This window comes from Silene latifolia, chromosome 11 (assembly GCF_048544455.1).
Source record: "Silene latifolia isolate original U9 population chromosome 11, ASM4854445v1, whole genome shotgun sequence".
In the NCBI taxonomy this organism is placed as follows: Eukaryota; Viridiplantae; Streptophyta; class Magnoliopsida; order Caryophyllales; family Caryophyllaceae; genus Silene; species Silene latifolia.
The window spans coordinates 195689431-195708519 of record NC_133536.1 but is presented as its reverse complement, the minus strand read 5'-3'; the positions used below and the strand labels follow the sequence as shown (position 1 = coordinate 195708519).

At 41.5% G+C, this 19089-nt stretch overlaps 1 long non-coding RNA gene across 1 annotated transcript; it reads right to left on the bottom strand.

The window, feature by feature from the left end:
- Window positions 1-694: 694 nt before the first annotated feature.
- Window positions 695-1258, bottom strand: LOC141615277 (uncharacterized). The gene is made up of 3 exons (XR_012529771.1): window positions 1137-1258; window positions 884-1013; window positions 695-776 (listed from the first exon to the last, which is right to left on the bottom strand). It is a non-coding gene; the product is annotated as an uncharacterized LOC141615277 (long non-coding RNA).
- Between the last annotated feature and the right edge of the window lie 17831 nt (window positions 1259-19089).

Sequence of the window (19089 nt, the reverse complement as noted above, 5' to 3'; positions counted from 1 at the left end):
ATTTGCTGGAATTCTTCATCACGTTTGGCAAGTTCTTCATCACGTTTGGCATCACGTTCATCACGCTCTCTTATTTGACTTTGAAGTTGACTAATAATTCCAGGTTGATACGTGTTCTTCGGGAATTGTTGAAGTCGATCTTCTACGCGTTTTCTCATAGAAAGCCGGTGTTGAACTTCCGGTACCATACACGTGCCCTTTCTTGAAGCCATCCACCAACTCATACCATATGTCATTATCCAGTTTTTCTGGATTGGCGGCTTTTTCTCGTTCAGATGCTTCCTACAATATTAAACAAATGGTTGTAAGTTAATATGGTAACCACCTTATATACGACATTTTAAAAGAGAATAAATTAACAAAAATTAAGTGTTACGGAAAACTTACATATAATTGCTTGTCTTTTGGCTTAGTCCAAGTTCTAACCCCTTTGTGGTCAACCCTGGAATGCGTGTCCAGAAACAGTTCCGTCATCGTCGCAATCAATTTGTGACTTCTTCTTTCCTCTCTCGAATGAAAAAAAAACATACATGTTAGAAAATCAACAAAAAATCTAACATAAAATAAACATGTTGCATTGAAAACAAAAAAAAAGTGTGGAATAATAGACAAACTTACACCCAACATACGATTCCAGAACGATCGTGAACCCTCGTAATGAGTAGGCTCGTTCACGGCGTCTTCCTTTCCTCCTCTTTTGTTGAGGGATGCTTGCTTAGACTTCTTCTAAAAAGCTTCACTTTTGGTATGCTTTATTAAGCCTTCATACTTGTCACCTGCAATTACACATATGAAATCATAACTAATAAGTTACTGATATTATTTATAATATAAGAGAGTATATGCTAATTAATACAAATAACAAAACAAGTTAATTAAATACCTTTCATGTGGTCTGGTTCCTTTGGGCGCCTAACTACCTTCCAAATCACGTCCCGATATCGTCGAGTACCGACGTCATTGTACCTATTACGGACATTCTGTTCTTGAGACGGTGACCAAGCAAATGATAGCTACAAAAAAAAAGCGACAAAATTTCATATTAGTATAAAATAAAAGTATAACCTTGGTTCTTAAAAAATTTATCAAAATTAATTATTTGGTTTCTAAAACAAAGAATTACGGAAAATATATACCCGAAAGTTATTGAACCACGCCTCTCTTTGTGCATGAGAAGCTTGTGTCCACGATGTAGGAATTGGACCCACGAAATTAGTCTTCATGCTTTTCGTGACACCTCGTATCACGCAATCGTCCATAAACCTGCATTTATTTTGAACATGTAAAATTACAAAAAAAAAAAAATAATAAAAAAAAAATAGTAGACTAATAAAGAATAAAACTTACCATAATCCCGTCGGCTCAAGAATCAGCCGATGATCCGAAGTGTACCGTATCAGCACCCGTGCAGGCTCGTCGGTAGCGTCAGTCTCCTCACCGTCACCGTCATCTGCAGACGGATACTCCCGCACAAACTCCTTCTCCCGCTCCGGACGCGATTGTCCTCCTCCCGAGCCGCCTCCACGCTTCCTACCTCGACCGCTCCAAACCATCTGCGAGAATACAAATAAAAATTAACACAAATAATGATAAATGAAAATTATACAGACTTCTAAATTTTAATAATTTACTCTTGAGGAATACAAAATTATACCAATTTAATCATCTTCATCTTTAAACCCCTCGTCCTCATCCTCATCCTCTTCCTCATCCTCATCATCGTCATCATCATCATCATAATCATCTTCATCTCCAAACCCCTCGTCCTTCCTCCTTTTCTCCTCCTCCCTTCTCCTCCTCACCTCATCTTCCCCCCTCCTCTCCTCCTCTTCTTCCCTTCTCTCCTCCTCCTCCTCCTCCTCCGCCTCATCCTCCCCCCCCTAGTCTCTCTTCCACATCATAATATTCTTCCTCTTCCATGTCTTCACCATCTTTATTGTCATGCTCATAGTTGATTTCATCGGGTGGAGACAAAAGCGTTTCATTTGAAACGTTTTCTTCTTGGAAAAAAGTTGTATCAACTTGTGACCGTGCCTTTGTCTTAAAGATTGCACACCACGCATTTTAATTTCTATCATTTGTTGTGCTTGGATAAGTAGCAAAATACACTTGATGAGCCTGATGTGCAAGTATAAATGGATCATACTTAGAGTATGTTCTAGTACGATTCACTTCTACAAGCTTGTATTGTTCATGTACTCTCATTCCATCCACATAATTATCCTTCCAGTCAACCTTGAATAAGACAGTTTTATAAGCTCGGTCACGTCCACTATAACTAATTTCAAAGATATCTTCAACTATACCATAGTATTCGTTGTCATCAAGAGAAGAAATAGTAACCCCCAATTGCACCTAGCCTTACCTTTACCGTGGTTGAATGTTTGAAAATTAAACCCATTAACCGAGTATCGATTCCACGTTCTTACCATTTTTGAAGGACCAAAAGCCAAACTTCTTATCAAATCATCTTGAATATTCAACTCAATTACATGTTTCTAAAACCATGATGGAAATTGGTCCTCATGTTTGTCCCAAACATCATCCTTACTTATATTAGGATTCCTCTGAATGAAATCATTAACAAATTGTGTTTCGTATGGCTCCAAGAGGTCACAATTAGATAGCACGTAAAGGTGGGCACGATTATACTCCTTATCATCCAAATATCTTGTTTGCCCCTTTGATGAACACCCTTCATCATCTTGAGTTTGAAAAATTTCGGGTAAACTTCCGTCTACTTCATCCGGTTTCTCAACATTCAAGTTTTTTGCTTTGGTTTCTATATGTTTTTCAAAGTAAAGAGAACAAAAGTTTGCAATCTCTTCCGTTAAATAAGCATTGCATATAGAACCTTCCACCCTAGCTTTATTACCAATTTTTTTCTTCAAATGATTAAGAAACCTATAAAAGTTAATGATGAGTTTTATTAATAATAAAGTTAACATATAATAAATAGATTAGTTATTATTATTAATTTTAATTTAAAAGTAGCTAGATTATCTTAATTACCTTTCAAATGGATACATCCACCTATATTGAACGGGTCCCCCAACTTTGGCTTCATATGGCAAATGAAGTAGGTAGATGCTCCATGGAGTTAAAAATGCGAAGGAAAGATCATTTCAAGCTTACACAATATCTCGTGGTATTTGCTCTTCTAGACGAATCATGTCATCAACACATATTGAAGAGGCACATAAATCTCGGAAGAATTGACTAATCTCAACAACTGCATTCCAAACGTTTGTCGGCACGAGGTGTTTCAAAGCAACGGGTAATAATCGCTCCATGAATACATGACAATCATGACTTTTCAAGCCTTGCAACTTCAGCTTCTTAAGATCAACACATCGACTAAAATCTGATGCATACCCATCAGGAAACTTCAAATTTTGTAACCACTCACACAATATTTTTCTCTTAGCTTTGTCGAGAGTGAAAATGGATGTTGGCTTAGACCCGTCGCCGCGAATGTGTAATTTGGGACGATGACAAAATTTCTGCAAATCTTTTCTGGAAGCAATGCTATCACATTTTTCACCTTCTACATCCATGATCATGTCAATTAGTTGCTCAAAGAAATGCTTTTCTATGTGCATTACATCCAAATTATATCTTATCTACATTGTCTTCCAATAAGGAAGGTCCCAAAGAATGCTTCTTTTAAACCAACCATTTTTCTGCTTTTTTAATTCTTTAAATTCTTCCTCGGTACTATCAATAGGGGATGGTAAATCACATACCGTCTTCCATATCTCATCCCCAGGCACTCGTTTCGGAGGGGCATCAAGCACCTCTTTACCTTTTGTGAAAGCTTTCTTGTTCTTCCTATGTGGATTTCCCTCTCGTAAGAAGCATCTATGACAATCAAACCAGCTTATTTTCTTGCTATTGGGAAGCCAAAATGCTTTACTTTCCTTCATGCAACAAGGACATGCTTTTTGTCCTTGTGTAGACCACCCAGATAGCATACCATAGGCGGGAAAATCATTTATTGTCCACAAAAGGGAAGCTTTAAGTTGAAAATTTTGTTTTTTAGACACATCATAAGTTTCCACCCCAACTTCCCACAAATATTTCAACTCCTCCACCAATGGTTGTAAATAAACATCCAAATTACGTTTCGGGCTTTTTGGTCCGGGAACAATAAGTGACAAGAAGATAAATGGTCTTTTCATACATAACCAAGGTGGTAAATTGTATGGTGTGACCATAACGGGCCAACAAGAATACTTCCTCCCAAAATTACCGAAAGGATCAAATCCATCCGTACACAAGCCAAGTCGTACATTGCGGGGTTCCTTGGCAAAATCAGGATACATCTGGTCAAATCGTTTCCATTCTTCCCCATCACTAGGATGACTCATCTTCCCCGGAGCACGTGGGTTTTCTTTGTGCCATCTCATTTGTTCGGCAATGTTTTTGGTGGCATAGATTCTTTGAAGTCTTGGTGCGAGAGGAAAGTAAAACAATTGGTTACATGCGATTGGTTTCTTACTCTTTTTGGCCCTCTTACTACCGTTGCCTTTTTTCAACACCAAAACTGTATCTCCTTCACTTGTCTCATATCTATCCGCCCCACAATCTTTACATTTGTCAAGCAAAGCATCATCTTTCCAAAATAGCATACATCCTTCAGGACATGCATCAATCTTTTCATGCGGTAATCAAGACCTTTAACTACTTTTTTGGTAGTATAGAAACTTCGGGTCATGATATTATCATCGGGAAAAGATTCCTCAAGGAACGAGGCAATGCCATCAACAGCAACAAATGGCATATTGAACTCACATTTCAAGGTAATTAGCCTAGAAGCGGCTTGTAACAATGTCATTCTGCTTCCTTCATACAAGGGTTTTTCTGAGGCTTTTAACATGTCAAGAAAGGCTTTTGCTTGTGGGTGTGACGGTTGTTCTTCAGAAATAGTTGTATGGTCATCACTATTAAAAATAGTGGAATCCATAGCATCAACAACCATCTCTCTATATGGGTTCTCATCATTTTGTATTTGTTGGGTGTGAGTTTGTTCATGAATTAGAGAATATGCTTCTCCATGTGAAATCCAATTGTAATAATTTGGCTTAAACCCGTTTATAATGAGATGTTCTTCTACTACAATGTCAAGCTGGTATTTCAGGTTTTTGCATTTGGCACAAGGGCACCTAAGTTTTTTGTCTACCAAGTCATATTCATCTTGTTGTTTAGCAAATTCAATAAACTCGCTAACACCCTTTATAAATCTAGCGGTAGGACGTCTTTTCTTATTGGAATGGTCTAATCTTCCTTCATACATCCATGAACGTTCCAATCTCTTTATTTTAATCTAAAGAAGACCCCAAAGTAATTTAAACATTTTTAAAAAATAACAATAATATTACATACAAAATTTAAACATTATACTCCACATTATACAATAAACATATGAAAACAATATATAAATATTGTCAATAAGTAATCCATCTTCGAATGGGGTCCTTATCACTCCAACCTAAACCCGTCAATGTACGTTTCAAGTCACTAGCAAACACACTTGTAATTTATTAATGAGGAAAAAATTCGGCAGCAATTCCCTTCAGTTCTCCAAATACACATATACATGTATTCGGAGAACATTAAAGGGATCGCCACCAAACTCATTCCTCATTAATAAATCACAAGTACGTGTTTACTACCTAAATGACTTGAACGCGTACAAAGAAACGATCCCAAAATGGGGACTATTCAAGAATTACTCCTAATGAGTAATTCTTGAACGAGTACTAAGTCAACATCAAATCAAACAACAACACAATCAAGTACTAAATTAATTAAGTCAATCAATAGCCCAATTCAACCACATAATAAAGGCTTCTATCCTAAAGTCCGTAACATAATTTGAACTAAAATTAGTAAATTTAAAAGGTAATTGGTAAGAGGAGGTTACCTAATCAAGTAAAAGCAAAAATGAAAAGAAAACAAGAAGCAACAGCTACCGCGACGGTGGTGCCTAGCAAGTAGCGGTGACAACCCTGAAAAGAGAAAAGAAAAACAAAAATAACAAGGTTATTCTACCTCAATTCATCAATAACATGAATTATCAAACTAAATTTATCAAAATCAAGTCCTAAAGAAGGTTCTACTTAGCTAATAGCTAATTTCTCTTAATCATAAGACGGTTCCACTTAGCTAATTCCATTAATGCAAAAGACGGTTTCACTTAGCTTAATATTAATAATAATATTAATTAAGACGGTTCCACTTAGCTTAATACTAATGATAATGAGACGGTTTCACTTACCTACCAACACCAAACACCACCCCACGACCCGAACCGCCACCGGTGGGCCCACCCACGGCCGAACCGCCAACCACCCCACCAAGGCCCACCCACGGCCGAACCGCCACCCACCCCACCACGGCCCACCCCACAAAAACCCCCTTAATCATTCCCTTTTAATTCAAACACAAATTAAACTAAATCTAACTACAAATTAAACCAAATCTAACTACAAATTAATCAAACATACTAACTACAAATAAATCTAACCAACTAACAACAAATTAATCAAACTAACTATAAATTAATCTAACAAATTAAACTAAATAAACTGAAATTAAACAAAAACAACTAACCTAATTAAAGAGGGTGGATGTGGCGGTGGAAATGGCGGTGGAAGGGTGGTTGTGTGGTGTTGTTGGTTGGTGTCGTCGCTTCGCCAAATCGCTCGTCCCCTTTTTTTTTTTTTTTTTTTTTTTTTTTTTTTTTTTTTTTTTTTTTTTTCGCAAAGAGTAAAGTAGGAGAGAGGGCGCTGAATGTATTAAAAAAATTGGCGACTGAATTTTTAAATTTGGCGACTGAAATTCAGTCGCCAAATTTGGCGACTACCCTAATTTCAGTCGCCAAATGTAAAAAATCGGTCGCCACGTAGATTCCGTTTTTAAAAATGATGAGCCTGGTTTCTACTAAAAATTTGGCGATCGATTGTCAATTTGGCGACTGAATTTCAGTCGCCAAATTGGCGACTACCCATAATTCAGTCGCCAAATCCAAAATTTCGGTCGCCACGTTTGATTCCCTTTTTGAAAAATTCAGTCGCCAGATTGGCGACTAATTTCAGTCGCTAATTTGAAAATCAGTCGCCAATTTGGCGACTACTTCTTTCAGTCGCCAAATTTCGGTCGCCTGTTTCAGGTTTTCTTGTAGTGAGATAGGAGCTATGGTTAAACGCTCCTTTAATGTTTGGAACGCCGTCTCACAACTCTCATCCCAACAAAACCTGTTCTCTTTCCTCATCAAAGCTGTCATAGGTCTAGCAATCTTGGAGAAATCCTTCACGAACCGTCTGTAGTATCCAGCTAAACCCAAGAAACTCCTGATCTCAGCAACATTCTTTGGTGCTTCCCACTTTGTCACTGCCTCAATCTTTGCCGGATCCACAGCTACCCCATCCTTAGAGATCATATCCCCAAAAAAAGCAACTCTCTCTAACCAGAACTCACACTTGGACAGCTTAGCATATAACTCATGCTCCCTCAAGGTCTGCAACACAATCCTCAGATGCTCCTCATGCTCCTCCTTAGTCTTGGAATAGACTAAGATGTCATCGATAAACACCACCACAAACTTGTCCAAAAACTGTCTGAAGATTCTGTTCATCAAGTCCATAAACACAGCCGGTGCATTAGATAACCCAAAAGGCATCACCACATACTCATAATGGCCATACCTCGACGTGAAAGCTGTCTTTGGTATGTCCACCTCTCTAATCTTCACCTGATGGTACCCCGACCTCAAATCAATCTTGGAAAAGACTGATGCACCACTCAACTGATCAAACAGGTCATCTATTCTTGGCAGAGGATACTTGTTCTTCACCGTCACTCGGTTCAGCTTCCTGTAATCTATGCACAACCTCAAGCTCCCAACTTTCTTCTTCACAAAAAGAACTGGTGCTCCCCATGGTGATACACTAGGTCTAATGTATCCCTTCTCTATCAGATCATCCAACTGCTTCCCGAGCTCCTCCATCTCCTTAGGACCCATCCGGTACGGTGCCTTAGAGATTGGCCTCGTCCCCGGTTTCAACTCAACTGTGAAATCTATCTCCCTCTTCGGTGGCAACCCTGGAATCTCCTATGGGAAGACATCTGCAATCTCCCCCACCACTGGTATCGGATCAACCGTCGGACTCTATATCCGGTAATCTCTCACATGGCACAAGATCAAATGGCATCCCTTCCTCAGATAGGACTTCAAGGTCACAACTACAATCAACTTAACTTTGGGTTTGACCACAAACCCACGATAAGACACGCTAACACCCTTATGAACTCTCAAAGACACTTTCTTTTGATGACAGTCTATCTTAGCTTTGTACTTTCCCAACCAATCCATCCCGACTATCATCTCAAAACCGTCTAAAGGAAACTCTAGCAAGTCTACAGGTAGATCAACTTGCCCAACTATCATAGATACATCCCTATCGAACCTCCCACATGATACAGACTCACCCGAAGGTATAAAAACTTTCTCACTTACAGACTCATATACCCTCAAACCCAACCGTTTAACATGACTCGAAGATACAAACGACTGAGACGCCCCCGAATCAAATAAAACAAAGGTATGAATACCATTAACAAGAAAAGTACCAGTGATAACATGTGCATCGTCCTCAGCTGCTTTCTTGTCCATCATGAACAGCTTTCCACTGGTCTTCTATCCACCTCCCTGGATAGTATCGATGTGGTCGGTCGGCTTAGCACCCGACCCCTGATTGTTGTTGTTGTTCGTAGCTGGTTTCTGATAAGAATTACCGCCATTGCGGTTACCTCCACCCTGGTTGCTCTGATCTCCCCGGTTAGACCATGACCCAGTCGGTCTGTTGCTCGCATAACTCTGTGCCGGCCCCTGAGAATAGCTCCCCTGAGCCGATCTCTGAAAAGCTCCAGGTACACTCTTGTACTCATGTCTCTTATGGCCTACACCGCCACAGCCAAAGTATGTCATCCCCCAACTACCACTACCGCTTCCACGGCCACGCCCAAAGGAAGCCCCAGCACTGAACCCTGAACCAGAAGAAAACGCTCTAGCCTGACCGTGGTTGCCTTTCTTGTAATTAGATTGGCCACCACCTTCACTCTCAGCCTTCCTTTTCTCACTACCTCTCTCCCGGGCCATCTCCACCAATATCTCAGCTCTCCCAGCCCTCTCATAAGCTTCCTTAACATCAGTAAGGACTCCCACGGGTAACTTGTCCATGATCCTGGGGGTCAACCCCCTCTCAAATCTCGGCGTTAGGTTCTCCTCACTCAAACCCATGTCCTCAGCATACTTAGACTTCTCATTAAACTGCTTATTGTACTCAGCAATTGACATATCAGAAGTCATCCTAAACCCATCAAACTCCTCTTTCAGCTTACTCCTCACATGCTCAGGTACAAACTCTTTCCTCATAGCCCTCCGGAACACTTCCCAAGGTATAGCAAGTAAGCCCTGCTTCGTATACATCTCTCTAGCACTCACTTTCACCTTATCCCACCACTCACCAACTGCCTCCCTCAAGTAGAACGCAGCTTGTTCTACTTTCATCTCATCAGGACAATGTACCAGGTCCAGTATGTTCTCCATCTCACGATGCCAATTGTCAAGAAGAATTGGCTCCCCGGTCCCCTTGTACTATTTTGGGTTAAACCTCGCTATATAAAGGCTGATCTTAGAGTGATCCACCTCCTTATCTTTTCCCACTCTCTTTAGGGCCTCCGTAAGAGCATCCTGATGCTCCAACATCTTAACTATATCGTCGATGTTCATGCTCTCAGCTCTCGCATACAAAGCGGTTTTCTTGGGCGGCATCTTGAAACTATATAAGAAAAGGTAGATATAAACATACGTACTATAACCCCAAAACATGAAAACAAACTGCCCAGAACCCACTCGATTGAGTGCCTAAACCTACTCGATCTAGTAGCGGCTACTCGATCGAGTGCCCACCATACTCGATCGAGTGCCCTGACTTCAGACCCAAAACAGACCTTCTGATCTCTAACATAATCGACCGAGTAGCACAACCACTCGATCGAGTGACCCCCTACTCGATCGAGTGCCCTATATACTCGATCGAGTACCCAAAAACACGATTCTGGTTATAAAAACGTCAAAATAGCCACTCGATCGAGTCAGACCCAGTCGATCGAGTACCTCACCTACTCGATCGAGTACCCCCTACTCGATCGAGTCATGCTGACTCATATATACTACCCGCATGTTATCTCTCATAACCCAACGTACTATGCAACTTTATAAACTCAACATTATCATATGACTAAGTATGCAATTCTACACAATTCCTCATACAATCAATAAAACAAACTATTTCATGTAATCAAATGCCACATAATAAACAACCATCATGCTTCTTTATTCAAATCAACATATATACACACCCCACCAAATTTTCAATCACCATATCAATCTTCTACTCCCAAGATCCATCAATTCACAACATACATCGTTACATTCACATACAAGCTAACAAACACCACATACGACCTTAATATATACTCCCCATGTGACCGGTTCAAAATTGTAGGGCGAGTTCGCGACTTTAGGACGTCTCCGAAGCCTTTGCATTAGCTCCTACAACCTTTACCCCGGGTTCATTTTAATTGACTCCCTATATTCATTAGATTCATTGGTTACAGGTTTCAGAATCGTCGCTCTGATACAATTTTGTAACACCTCCATACTCCAAGTGCCTTACCAGGACAACTCAGGTATAAAGACATTGCCATCTCGGTTTCCCGAGGCAATGATAATCATAAGACAATAACGAAACAATGTTCAAATAGTGTAAAGTTTCGTGAAAGATTAAAATCCGAAAACCAAACTGATAAAATATGAATACATGTTCTCCAAAAACCAAATGTCTAAAAACTAAACATAATGTCTGGCAACAGCGGGAGACTCTTCTAACTGCAAGTGATGACTCATCACAGCTAGCCCTTAAGCACCATATCAAACCTGCTCAACAACTGCTCACCATCCCCGAATGGATCACCACAGTTTTTAAAACAATAAACGGGGTCAGTACTAATCACACAATTTATATAATTAAACAACACAACAAACAACACAGCTCAATCATCACAGATATACTCCGAACTCCATCACCAACTCCACAATACTGACTACACACTAAAGTGTGTAGCCCTGCCAGAGTGCCCATCGCAACAGATCACTCCTCGCCGCCAGTGGGGGACCGCAGCCGTTCCCACCTAAGCCCCGCTCATCTCCGTCGAGCGATAAACCCAAATCCATTAATGTGCACATCCCTTCTGTGGCGGGTTCCACAGAAGGCGAATAATGGCCGTCAAGCCACTACCGCAAGTGACTCCACTCATCCAGGGACGCACCTCGAAGAACACATGCAAATACAAACAATCACAACTACTAATCATTAATCAAAACCAACAACCGTCACAATACTCGTATGATAACAATCAACATTCATAAATCACCACCAACACATTATGGGACTAATACTGAGTAGGGAAACCCTACCTAGAAAGCAATACAGTCAGACGATCTCAACAGCTGTTATAAAAAAGCCTCCTCTACGAATCCTCCTCCTAACATAACATCACATATATCACAAACCACACAAAACTAACACAAATCCCCCAATTCCCAAAATTAGGGTTTAACGAAACTTAATTAAATACAACAAATTCGGTACGTAGATCTTACCCTCGACGCAAAGATCACAAAGGTGTAAAGAAAGACGAATTCCGACCTTCCAAGCTCCGGCATTTGTCAATAATGCGATGAGTGCGAAGAACGTAGGTAGAAATCTCTTTTGAAAGTAATTAGGTTTGTAAAAGTGTATTATGAAAGTGACGGAAGTGTTTATATATTAAATCGCATTATTAACAAAACCCGACAAATCATCCCCCCGTAAACCGGCTACTCGATCGAGTAACTGACGTACTCGATCGAGTAACTGACGTACTCGATCGAGTAACTGACGTACTCGATCGAGTACCAAGGCTACTCGATCGAGTACCCAACAGGTCAGAAACTATTTTAAATCGCAAAACACCCTTACTCGACAGAGTAAGGCCCACTCGATAGAGTACCCAGAGACTTGTAAAACCGTAGTATTACATTGTGAGAACGTTGACCAAAGTTATGGGACATGAAAGTAAGGAATCATGGAAATGCACGATAGCATTCTGAGAGGGTGTGAGTTAATAGTTATATAGGAGTTCGAGACGACATGTTTGCCGTCGGTTTCGAAGTAATAAGGGAGTAAGAAGCTGGCAGAGTGTCTACACGATATGAGATTTTGGTGGAGAGTTAGGTGACGATGCAATAAAAGATAGAATTGGAAATAATGTTGAGGTAAATTTTGTTGATGGATTTGATGTTCGTTATTGGGATGATAACTAAAGAGAGGAAATGGATTGTTATATTAAGAAGTGATCGTAAGAGAGTAGTTGAATGAAAGATGGTGGTGTCGTAGTGTATTTACTGGTCGTTAAGAATGATGTTACATAGGGAAGTTAGTTGTTCTAAAGGGGTTGATTTTGTGAAGACTGATTGGTATGTATGGTCGTGAGAGAGTATAAGATGTGACCATAGGAGGCGGGTGCTAGTATTTGAGTATTAATGGTATGGTTACACTTGTCAGAAAGTGATAGTTATGCGAATGGGAGAATGTAATAGGAGGGGAATACGAGTTAAGCACGGGTGAGAGGTAACCTTTATCAGGTGGTAACTTACGTGATCAGGATTGGCTAGTTAGATTTGTTTATGGGTGCATGATATGTGTAGATGTTTGTGTAAAGTTCTAACCTCATGAGCCATGGTATGGATAATATTCGTAAGGTTGATATCCGTGATTCTGTAATATATGTTGCGTCGTGAACTAGTAGAGTGGTTTTAAGAAATTCATCTGGTCAAGGAAGTTGTACTGAGTCAGTGTTTATGGGATTGAATAAGTTGCGATGGCTATCGATGTGGTTGTTGTGCATCGGTCACGGTAATTCGTGTTGTGATACAAGTATTTTCGTGTTGTCATAGATTGTTGTTTGATTACTGCTATCTTCTGTCAGTTTCGGCCTGGGCATATAGAGTGTTGTTTTGTTTCTTAATGTTTCTTACCAGTTTCGGCTTGGGAATGAGGGTAGAGTATAATATGGAAGAAAGTTGCGTATATTTTCATCGGTGTCAAGGTATAGTGATATTCTGTTATTGGGACATAGTTGTGGTAAGAGTTTGGTGGAACGGCTGTGCGCTGAGATGGAAGCGACAAGTGGTTCATGATCTTTATTGGGACAGTGAGTATAGGGTGTTGGGAACTAGTATTATGTTGAGTTATGGATGAGCTTTACGACAATAAACAGGAGAACTTGAGGATCTAGTGTGAGTGTATATAGCAGACATGGATCTTGAGTTATGATTGTGGAAATAAGTGAATGTATAAAGAAGTATGTCATTTGGCGGTAATGTTGAATAGATGGAGTAGTGCTTATACTGAATAATTTTTGATAAAGGTTAGATGGAGTGCAGAATAATGGGAGGCGCGAGAACTGTTAGAAAAAGAGGGCCCTGGATATAGGAATGGTTGTAGGTGTTGAGGCTATAGTGGGCTATCGTTGATATGCGGTGGTAATGAGGATTAGGGGGGGGGGGGGGGTATAGCAAAGGACCTAGTATTAGTGAGTTCCGAGGACGAAACATTTATCTTAAGAGGAGTAGGATGCGACAAGAGGGTTTGATGGTCATACAGGTTGCAGGTGGAAGTTCGAGTATCTGTAGACTAAGGATGAATTTGTGTGATGGTCGATTTCGTTATAGGTAATGGCAGTGATTATAGTAGTATGATGTTTAAGAGGGTGAGTAAACTTCGATAGTGTTAACGGATTGGGTGATGATGTTTATGTGTGTGAGTAAACTTCGAGGATGAAGTTCGTTTTAAGGGTGGTAGAATGTAACGCTCCGTTTTGGTGGTTGATCTTGTTTGGTGGTTTATCTTGGTACTGAGCTCACTAGTGAGCGTTGTGGACGTAAGACAGAGTTGGCAACACTTATGATATAGGTATTCGATGGTATTATGGAGTTAGGTGAGTTATTCTACGGTTGCTGTTGTGGTCTGAGTTGCGTGGTTTAGATTGTGGACACGGGGGGCCCACGAAGGGGCTTGGGAAACAAGCGTTTGCATTTGTGGATTCGCCACCAATTTTAATGGGAAATTATACCGTTCGAATACCTCGCATCATGTCAAGATACAAAGTAGTGACATGAACACTAAGAACTCGTTACCCTTAGCATTCTATATCTAGAATGACTCTTGTGGATGCCAATGAACACGGATGTTCAAATAGATATGGAGTAAGGGGTGAGGGTACATATTAGGAGGTCCTTTTACTGAACACTTAATCCCGCCCGCCTCGATAGCGGCCTCTACTAATGATTAGGGAAATTATTCATACTCGATATGTTGTCGATTATATGCATGCAATGCAACAAACAACGGTTTGATCATAGCATGTGAGAATTAACTAAGTCGGTGAACATATAATTTAGCACTAATTAATGTCGAAGTAGGGTTTAGAATTAATTACATGTGAAAAGAAGTAAGTAAATCATACATAATACAATAAAATAAATAACGATAACTAAAATTATAATAATTACAACGGTTCAATGATTTACGTCAAAAATATAATTAAGACGGATAATTTGAGAATAATAAGGAAAAATAAATTGGGTTAGAAAATATGAACAAATTAAAGGTGATATTACGGTTAATAGTCGATTAATATGCGAATTAAAGAATTAGGTCAAAGCAAGAACGGAAGTTCAGAGACAGAATTCAACCCGAAACAGGCGCAGCAATGCCGCGTCCCTTGGAAGAGGCGCAGTGGTCACTGCGTCTGTTCCTGAGGTGAGTTCTGACTGTAAAGTCAGAACTGCGAATTGTTAATGTTCGTTGGTACATTTAATGGTTGATTATTTATATTTGACTCGGATGGAAGTAATTTAGCATATTATTAACTTATGAAATCGCCATAAAAGCGATAAAAATGAATTAAAACTAATTAGAACGAATTAAGACGTGTTAAAACTAATTACAAATTAATTAGGTTAAGCTTATTAATTGAAAGGCGTGATAAACTGAAAATAAACGATAAAAATATGTACAAAGGCGAATTCCAGAGATTTGATATAAACAAAACGAATCTACGAAGAGGCGCAGCAGTTGCTGCGTTTCTTCTCGAGGTCTGTCCTCCGTTAATCCGTAAAAATAGTTTAACAAAAGGGTTTTAGAAATCGGTGTTAAGTATACTTTTGAAGTAAATCTTACATTAATTGGTACAATAATAAAATACAACAATAAAAGACTTACATGTTTGACAAAATGAGATTAACTAAGTTAACGTTTTAGTGATTGTTCGACTCGAATGTATGATGAAAGTGCCCTCGTAAGAGGATTTAGATGAAATTGATTGATTAATTGAGATGTAGTTGGTCAAATTGGTCGGTCATGCAACGTGACTGGTACTCAGAAGGATCCGAGCTTACGTAGTCAATTGATCAAGCACGTAGACGTCAATAAGCTTAAAGCATGGTCTTAGAATGCAAAGGGAGAAGAGAAGGGCGGACACTCGCTTGGGAAATATGTGGAACGAAGGTCCCTATTTATACAAATCACACCGAGGAATTATGGAATGACTCAAACTTTGGAAACAAAAATCAAAAAAATCTGAAAATATACAGAAAGGAGCTGGGGAAGAGGCGCCGCAGCTGCTGCGATCTTTCGAAGAGGCGCAGCAGGTGCTGAGTCCTTTCCCCAGAGGTTTCCTCCTGCGGAAGAAAGATTTCCGCGTTTCTTTTATGGAATTGCGGTAGATCTCAACTTTCTTATTCCATAAAATAAAATTTTCGGGATATATTTTATCAAAAGAATATAAAATTGAATTATGGAATAAATATCCGGAATATTCTAGAATATTCCAACTCGGCATTTTTAACGGTTATTAGAAAATGAAGCGGGTTTTTGACCCGGACTCCAAATGAACTCTAATTACTATCAAAACGACCGTATCGGTGCGTAGATGACAACCAAGGGGTAGACACAAGTATTTGAGCTATCACTTGAAGATAAAATTACGAACTGTCATAAATCGTTCGCATATCAAACATGCGGCCCAATTATCACTGGGTGGCTGGCAGGAGGTGCAGAAATGAGGTTGTTCCGGGTGTAATTCCGAAGCAGTTATTTGTTACCACTCGTGGCTTGTAGAATGACGTCCTTGATTGAATCCTCCTTTCGGTCTCCTGAAACAATGAACAAACTGAGGGCTCGGCTTTGTACCGAGCGAACTCACTCCGACGCTCAAGTCAGTAAACTTAAAGATATAAGTTGTGTGTTACTTGGCGAAGTATATATTGTAGAGAGATAAGGAAGATATTACCAGATTATGAGGTGTTTAGGTTATATTTTTTTGGATCCTTTTCTCAATGAGGGTTGAGGAGTATTTATAGACTTTCACCTTTTGTCACGTAGTGGCCAAGTGGCCAAGTGGCTAGCAGGTGGAAAGACTGATCTACCCTCGTCCGAGGGACCCATGGCAGGCCGGCGGGCCCTGTTGACTCCATGCCGAGGGGTCTTGGATGTGAGTACGCGGATATGTGCCCCCGGTCAAGCTAGTTGCCCGGCCGAGACCCAAGTGACAGGCCGACAGGCTGCGTCGGCCAGGCTGCGTCGGCCAGCCTGTCTAAGGTGTTGACTTGCTTTGGATATCTTTGACCTTGCTCAATATGTTGACTCGGTCAGCGGGTGCAGAATATGCCCCATCAATTTGCCCCCAGCGTAGTCTATGCCGTGGTATGGACCTTCGATGAGTGTTGAGCGTATTCTGCGCAAGAAAAATTTCGCCCGGCTTCTTCTACCTTGGCTTGGTTCTCGCTTAGGCCGCATCCGTATCCCCCTCCACATGGATGTGTAAAGGGCATCAAATGTGGAAAAGTAAGTGGCGCTGGCCGAGACCGAGGTTGTGAGTGCCGTGTGCTTTTGATTGCCTCCAGCCGGTGCTGCCAAGCTTGGTTGAATCAGCGGGCCGTTGGGCAAGTAGATACCAAGGAGCGTGTTGAAGAAGTTTTGTAACTGTTTGTCGATTGACATTCCATGGCTGCATGCTTGATACGTGGCTCGGCGTTGATTGGTTAACGCTTCATGGGCTTTGCCCTGATTGGTCCGTTTCACAGGCTTTGCTCTATAAATAGAGCAGTTAGCCTTGGATTTTGGCCACCAAAATCTTATTTTCTGAAAAATTTTCTTCTTTCTAGCCTTCTTTGACGAAAACTTCTCTCTAGTCTTCAAAGCGTTACTCGGCGTAACATTCCCTTCCAAGGTAACCAAACAAATTCTTCAATTTTTTTTCTTGTTAAACATTCGTTATCATGTCTTCTGCTGATGTCGGACCTAGTAACCCTGCGCCGGGGGGCTCCCCGTCGCGCCTTGATGAAGAGGAGGCACTAGCCGCCATTCCGATAAGGTCCGGGGGTCCTAGGTCTCCTTCTCCTGAGGTTGATCCAAAAGTTTTGGAGGAATGGGAGGATGAGGATGATGATGTTGATGATGACGGTGATGATGTTGAAAGGACTCATCCTAATGAGGAGAGGCCGTATCTCTTGGACCACGGCGACGCCTGTAAGATTGGCCCTGATCGTGCTTGGACCAATAAGTTTGCCAGTTGTTCTGGTTCTGAATTTTTCGAACATCATTTCTCCTTTGGCAGGGAGTATAGGATTGTTATTCCTGGGGAAGGTCAGGCGGTCTGTTGCCCTCCCAAGGGCTGTATCGGCATATATATCAGACACCTGGAGTATGGGCTCCGGTTTCCTCTGAATGAATACGTTATGGCCATAATTAAAGCCATGAACGTCGTCGTGGCCCAACTGCACCCGTTGGCCATTAGGACCATAGTCGGCTTTGTGTGGCTCTGTCTTTTCAAGGGGGAGGTCCCAACGGTTAACTTATTCCGCCGGCTTCATCACCTTCGGCCGTCAGCCCCTGGTCGCGTTGGGTGGTACAGCGTGCAGACGGAGCCGGGTTACGTCTCCGTATCCAAAATTACATCTTGTAAGGACTGGAAGGCGCGGTGGGTGTACGTTGAGGTTCCGAAGGATTATCCACTGCCTCAGTCCTTCCAGCACCGCGTCAATTTGCGGTGCGAGAGTAAGGGGGAGCATGACAAATGGGTCTCCCGGAGTAAGCTTAAGATGGACGCCAGTAGGGTCCCTCTTAATGCGGATGAGAAGCGGGCGATGAGGCTGTTTGAGGCTGAGAAGAATGGGATGCCGAAGGGATGGATGCCCCCGACGCAGATCATTCTTCAGGATGAGCTGCTCTGCCACGTCAGCCTCATACCGGCCCTCGAACGGGGTGAGTGGGGTCGGTGTGAGGCCCATCTCTGCTTTTAATGTTTCTTTTTCTTGAACTTTGATTTATTTCTTCTACTTAACCCTTGCTTCGTTTCCTTTGCAGACCGTTTTGGCCCGGATCTGTCTGAGGATACCCTTAAGAGGTTGGGACTCGGCAAGGACAAGAACGTTGTTGAGATGCATCCGAAGGCCGATACACGTGATCGCAGACCAGCGCTTAACGACCTCATGGACCAGCAGTTGAAGGCCCTAGATACGACGGCGGCCCAAGCGAAGGTTGCCGGTAACATTCCGCGCCGGAAGCGAAAGGCAATGTCTTCGGTGGCGACGGCGTCGACTTCAATTCCACCTCCAATCCCCGCAGTCCAAAAGGAGACTGTGGAGATCGTCGATATTACCGCCGAGGAGGAGGTCACCGTGGCAGTGGAATCTCCTCTCTTACGCAAGAGAAAAGAGACTGCTGCTGCCGCTGCTGCTGCTGCTATTACTGCTGCTACTGCTACCGAGGCCGGCAAAGAAATGGGTCCTCCGGCCAAGAAGGCCAAGCCTGGTACAGATCTATCCTGTGGTTCAGACTTAGCCGGTTCATTAGGCGTTCCTGATGACAGGCTCTCTGGTATGTCCATGAATGTTGACACGGATGCCTTGATTGA